Below are 7,419 nucleotides of genomic sequence, written 5' to 3'. Positions count from 1 at the left end.
CAAGTAAAAGAGGAGAGGAAGGAAAAGAGGGACAAGAACGGGGTCTCTCTCTCTCTCTCTCTCTCTCTCTTTGCTGTTGAAGCTGAAGACATTTCGAGTGATAAGGCGATAAAGAGAGTATAGGTATAAAAAGGGGAGACAAGAGAGGGACCTTCTCACTTGCAAAGAGGTAACATTCACACCCCCCACCCCGTCACCCCCCTCCTAACCCTCCAACCTCTTTTCCCTTCCCTTTTTCTGAGAGAAACCATCTACTATAAAGCACTGTCCGTAGTCAGCAGCAAATTTCCGGAAAGTGCGAATACATTCATCCCTCCTCCCCCTGCCCCCTCTCCCTCAAAGGCAAATAATAACCTTTGCTTGGCTTTCCACCAGTTAACTTGCTAATATCTTTTTTTTTTTTTATTATTATTCTGATAGAACAATTTTGTTCAAATATATTTCGTTTCTTTTTTTTTGTGTGTGTGTTTGATCTTTGTGAATGATTAGAAAAATAATTGTTAATGATAGATTTTGAATGAGAATTTTAATACGAAAGAAAGTTCATTGAATAGTAATTGTAACCCCATGTTCATCGAATGAATATCCCATAACACTGTATAATAATAATAATAATAATGATTATCGAAACACAAGAGTGAACTTGGTTATTTTCTAAGAGGAAAGGCCTTTTTATCGTAACCCTCGTTAAGCGTTTCCCGCTTGATCAAATCGGGGCGTGTGCACATGAATTTTATCGTTCGACACGTGAAATAAGAATAAAAAAAAGAAAAAGAAAGGAGAGGGGAGAGGAGGGGGTTTAACCCAAGGGTTTGATCTCTCACCGATACGCTTCTATGCTTCACAATGTATACAATCAAATGTGTGTATACGAACGGTTTCAATTAGTTTCTCTGCGTGTAGTTTTCCCTCTCTTTCTCTCTCTCTTTGTGGGTTCTATGAAAAAAAAAGAAAAAAAAAAAGGAAATAGAAAAATAATATAAAGAAAATCTCTCTTTCTATTTTTTTTTCTCTTCTTCTTCTTTTCGAGTAGGGTGACGTTATCTAGGATGGATCTAAACTTGCGTGAACTGATAAGATCTTTTTACGGGTGAGATAATACGTCGTCGAGAAAAAAGAGAAGGGGGGAGAGGGCATATAATACGTGTTTTTGTGTGTGTATGTGTTAAACAGAGAAAAAGATAGAGATATGACAAAAATGGAGAGTGAAAAAAAAAGAGTAAGTGTCAGAGGGTGGGTATGTAAGTGATTTTCCAAAATCGTTTGGACTTTTTTGGAATCCAATTGGATGCGTGAAGTAGAAGAACAAGTAGAATATGGGTATATATACACACATACACATATATATTTGTGTATATTATATGTATATATATTTCTCTCTTTCTATTACTCGTTCTCTCAGGATTATCGGCTATCTTCCTCTCTTTGGCAATAGGGTGGCCACACGACCGCTGATTATACCATTCATCGTGCAGCATGCTTCGAAAGAGGGTTGTCGGCGGATCTGCAAACGCCGTACCGTGATCGTTCTCCTTCTCCTTCTCCTTCTCTTTCTCACTCTCATGCTAGTCCCTGTTACGCCCTTGAATGCTCGCTCATCAATGAAACAATCCGGCTTCCTTGTCTCATCATTCGGCTTCTTGCTTTCGAAATATCGTCTTGCAAACGTGTCCTCTTCTTCTAAATCAAAAGAAATTATTACACCGTTCTCTTATCACCATCATCATCATCATCATCATTTTCTATTACTTTTTCTTTTTTTTCTTTTCATTTTTTTTAAAACAACATGGAATCATCAATTCAATGTGAAACGAAACTATCGCTTATCTTCGAATAAAACAATTTGACTTTTGTATCCTTGAATTTTTGTATCGAGTGAAAAAATTGTTAAAAAAGAAACAAAGAGATAGAGAAAGAGGAAAGGGTGGGTGGTGGTAGTGGTGGTGGTAGGGGAAGTGTTAGGATACTAGGCCAGGGGTTGTGCTGCAGTTCATACACACAATGAAGAAAACAATGGCGTTTGACAATGGACGAGGCATCATCGTTGCGATTGCTGAAGCGACACACAACAACAACAACGGCAGCTTCGACTGCGCTATGGGAGTACGGTGCTTGAGAATAGAAAGAGAGAGTGTGTGTGAGAGAGAGAGAGAGAGAGAGAGAGAGAGAGAGAGAGAAAGGATGACTAGTTGGTAGAGAAGGCAGCCCGTCGAAAAGCTCACTGATTACTCCATTGTCGGCACGGTTGTTTCAGTTAATCGCGACGCTCTGCGTCGTTTTGTTGTCCTTTTATCGCACAGTCCTGGCTAGCATTCTTCGTTCACACCCAGAGCTCTTGTCTAGCCAGCCTCATCATCGCAACTATGTATGATGTATATATAATATATTCTATATAACACTATACATTCATACTTTCATTTAGGAATTTAAAAAAAAAAAGAAAAACGCAAACTTATTCCATCAATGTTTTAATTTATTTTTATTTCTTTTCCTCTCTGCCGTATTTCTTTTATTATTTTATTATATAATTTATGTATATATATTATATATTATTATATAATATTATATATATATATATATACTAGGATACTTCGGTCACGTGTTACTGTGGTTTTGTTATAAAATGATAATTTTATATAATTCTAAACTATTTAGTAAATTAAATAACAACACACAAAATAATACCACAATTAAAATAAAATAATAAATATATAAAAATTAATAATAAAAGTAATAGAAATATTAGCGATAAAAAATAAAAAATAATCGCGTTAGAAACTTCGTTTATTATTATTCTATTATTTTTTTTAATTACTTTTTTTATTATTTTATTATTATAAAAAATTGATTGAAAACCAACAAAATGACACTGAATTTCTATATAGAAAGATTATTATACCCGTATTTATCTTAAACAATTTATTGCTTTTATACCGTTAAAAAATTTTCTTCTTAATTTGTTTTTTTTTTCTTCAAATTTTTATAGAAGTATAGGTAGGTACAAAGGTAGGATACTTTATCGATATTATTTAGATAGGAATAAAAAGTAGTATAAAAGAATGTATTCATGAGTCATCAGTATTTACTTTACTCTAAGAAATAGAGATAGAGAATGAAGGGGAACTGATATAAAACGCAAACAGTCAAATATACCTTTACACCCAAGTTCATACGTATTTTTTGGATGGTTTACATTTTATTCAAAGATATACACCTAACATATACGTGGGTTAAATGATAATAATGGAATGAATGGAAAGAGATGTTAGAAAAGAGGTAGCGGGAGGGGGGTTTGATGATACCTATAATAAGAATATTATTCGTTTTATGATATCTGAGAATGAGGAGAATCGAATTCCACTTTGTTTGATCGCACATAGGACACGATATTTCGGTATTCAGCGTACGCGGTAGCACGGCTTGCATGCCGTACCCGTATCAAAATAGAACAGGCTACAATAAGTTATTCGGCTGAACAAAATCGAGGTAAGGGTAGTATTTTATAGAGTCCCGTTCGAGTTACATACGATGAATACGTTGCGCGTAGGAGGGTACCACCGGTGGTGGACGCGTGTGACTGGAATATATCATAAATGTATCTATAAGGGCCTTCCAAGGGTGGGTTTGTGTGAAAAGAGAGAGAGAGAGAGAGTGTGTGAGAGAGAGTGAGTGATAGAGAGAGAGATAGGGACAAGGGGAGGAAGGGGGTTGGAAGTTCCAAAGATCAACCACTCTCGTAAGAGCAACACGCACGTACACGTTGAATCGCTTTATTTCATATCGCACTATTCTTACTCAAACCCATTATTCTTTTTTATTACTTCTATTTTGTTTTTTAATATTTTTAAATATTTTTTATTTAATTATTTATTATTTATTATTTTTTTATTGTGTGTTTCAAATGATAGTTTGCATCGGGTTGTTATTGTTACTAATTTGAAATGTAAAAGATTAATTAATTGTTATGGTAATAGTTATGTTGTTTTATATGAATCAATTTTCTTTTATTTTTTATTAATTATTTATTATTTCTTATTTTATTTTTTATTTTTGCAAAAGATAGTTTGTACGGGATTGTTATTTTTTACTAATCTGAAATGTGTGTGTATTGAGAGAAAGATTAATTTTATGATAGTAATAGTTATGTTTTATATGAATCAATTTTATTGTATTTTTTATTAATTATTAATTATTTATTATTATTATTTTTTTACTTTTCAAACGATAGTTTAACATTAATTTTATTAAAGTTTATTAAGTAATTGTGATAAAAATAATTATGTTATTTTATATAAATTAAAATGTGGTTGATATCTATGAAAGATAATTATGAATGAGTTAGGTTTATTTGTTTGGAACATCGATAAAAAGGAATTTTTATTTTTTTTTTTATTAAAAATAATAAGGAATTTATTTTAAAATTTTCTATCAATGCACATATAACGTTAAATTTATCTAAGAGATAATAATAATTGTTATTTTAAGATTTGAAATATTGTATAATGTGTGACTCATCTTTACGATAAATAAACGTAATATTTTAAATAAATATAAAAAAAAAAAAATAAATTTCAAAGTACAAACATAAATGAATAGAAAATTTCTAAGAAAGAATTTTACAATAGACACCTATGATATATTTATCACAAATTTTATTACTTCTAATTATATTATTATTTGTTTATAATATATTTTATTATTTGATTGAAAAGTTTTAAATATTAAGAGTAAAAAAAAAAAAAAAGGTTTGATCAAAAAAAAAAAAAAAGAATAAAAATGATATTTCTATGTCAAATTGAACACTTGTCAACATGGAGACACGTAAGTTTTGAATATAAAAAGAACAAAGTACAAAAGGGAGAGACTCCTTTTTCGACAAAAAGGAGAACGTAGTGAAATGATTCGTTGAATGCTTTTATTATTAGTAGAATCGAGATATCAATATACACATATACACACATATAAACATATATATACACTTATATACTTCCCATGAAGAATGAATAAAAGAATCAAAGTTTAAAGCCGAGGTGGTAAAGAAAGAAGAAAAAAAAAAAAAAAACAAGAAAAATAAAAATACAAATATAAATAAAAATAAAACGAAGAAGAAGAAGAAGAAGAAGAAGAAGAAGAAGAAGAAGAAGAAGAAGAAGAAGCATCACACGAGAGCTTATTAGTTCGACGGTTTTGTTCGAGTTGATAGATAACCTCGGAGAATGTGTACCTGTGAACGTGTACCTTCTCTTCCCATCTTATTCTCAAAGATTATCAATCATAATCGGAAAATAATTATCCAAGTTGAGGGTCCGTGCTAGCGCATCCATGATGATGGCATATACACAAGCAAGTATTCTGATGCGACGAAAACGAACGAATGAACGAATGAACGAATGAACGAACGAACGTGTTGTATGGATGGTACGTCACGTGAATCGATGCTAATTGTGAGGAATGGTCCCTTCGTTGGTGGACTGGTGCCGATCGCTGATTCGACAGGCGATATGTATTCTACTCGAACAAGAACACGTATATATATATATATATATATACATATATACGTCATATATATATTTATATCACTATGACTTTACATGAGAGATCATCCAATGATCTTTCTTCTTATCCTATCTACAATTGTGTCATTTGGTAAACCAAACATCAAACAATATCAACCTTGATATTATATATCTGATCATTAACTATTGAAATTTTTTTTTATATTATAATTGATTTTTTCTCATATGTATTTATACGTATTTCTTTTCAATCATTTTTTATTGTACATATTATTATTATTATTTTTTTTGCAGTATTTTCAGTCACATTTTGTTTTATAATTAACACATTAGCGATCACTGATGTGAACTCACGTCTTTTCAAATTCTATTCCTGGTTGCTGTTGACGTGATTTACGTCATTTTACATTTTAAAAATTTAATAAAATATATTTATATATATTTATGTATATAAATTAAAAAATTTATATTATTTTATAATAATTATTATTTTTTATTATTATTTTATTATTACTTTATTAGTATTTTATATAAATATATATTTAAATATAATAATTAAATTTATATATTATATATTATTATATTATTTTAATATATATAATATATTTAAATATGATATTCAAATAATTATATATATATAATATTAAATATATAATATTTAAATATAATATATATATTCAAATAATTACATTTTATTATATTATAATATATTTTATTACTGAAATATAAATTTAAATAATTTAAACTTATATTTATATTACATATATTTGTATACATTTATATATGTAGAATATATGTAAAAATTATTGTTTTTTCAAAATTTCATCATTTTTGCCGGTACTCAGTATTAAAAACGGAAAAAATATGCCAACCTCGAATGTGTTAATAGAAATGTATTTATTAATTGATTGTATTAATTTATTATTTTTTAATTAAATGACAAAGAATTGTCCGGTATACCTAATAAATTGACGTTTCACGATAGATCTCGTTTGTCGATCAAATTTTTGTCCGCGTTATTCGACTTTTAAAAAACAAATATTAATACAAATAAAAAAAAAAATAGAAAAAGAGAGTGAGAGAGAGAGAGGAGGGTGGTATTGTGTATTTCGGTACACTCTCGCGGGTCAAACGGGAAGGGCCGATCAAATCGATAATTGGAAAAAGGCTCGTTGTCACGGCAAACCAGTCACAGATATCCATTTATACATACGTATATGGAGCCGCGTTGATAAAGGGCTTATTCACGGAGCTTCGAAAGATTTTCGAAGAGACAATGATCGTGCGTGGGCCTCTGTCGACAAAAGTGAAAGCGATAAAATTATTCTTTCGTGCCGAACAATCGGCGTAAACGAGCGCTTCGATTTTTACCGCAACTTTTTATTCTTTATTATTTTTTCTTTTTTTTTTTCCTTTCTTTTTATTTTATGAAGCGGGGGCGGGAGCTAGAGCGGCAGAGGGGTGATGAAATTTTTTTGGTTACTGTTCACTCTCTTTTTCTTTTTTCGAATTTTTCTTCCTTTCTTTCTTTTTTTTTTTGGGAGAAGGATTTTGACTCATTCGGTACGCGTGCACAGTTTGAACTAACCCGTTAGGTTGATACAAAATCGATGAATATTTTCAAAAGATGTTTTTAGTCGATGTCTTGAATGAATTTTTATTTATTTATTTTTTTTTTTTGTGAAACAATGCTAAATTACAATACGAGTTTTTAATATTGTTTAGATAATATATGAAATTTATTGACAGGTTAATCCGTTTGTGTTTTTTTTTTTAATAACAGAAATATTAAAATGCAATTTGTTAAAATTATAAATAAAAAACGTTATAATTTATATTATTGTCAAAATAAGTTTTATATTTTAACAAAATAATTCATGAAATAAATAATAAAATACGAGTT

This window comes from Polistes dominula, unplaced genomic scaffold, assembly GCF_049000335.1.
Source record: "Polistes dominula isolate Pdom_NZ unplaced genomic scaffold, Pdom_raw_medaka contig_79, whole genome shotgun sequence".
NCBI classification, from domain to species: Eukaryota; Metazoa; Arthropoda; class Insecta; order Hymenoptera; family Vespidae; genus Polistes; species Polistes dominula.
The sequence above is the reverse complement of the archived record's forward strand: the minus strand, read 5'-3'. Positions refer to the sequence as shown.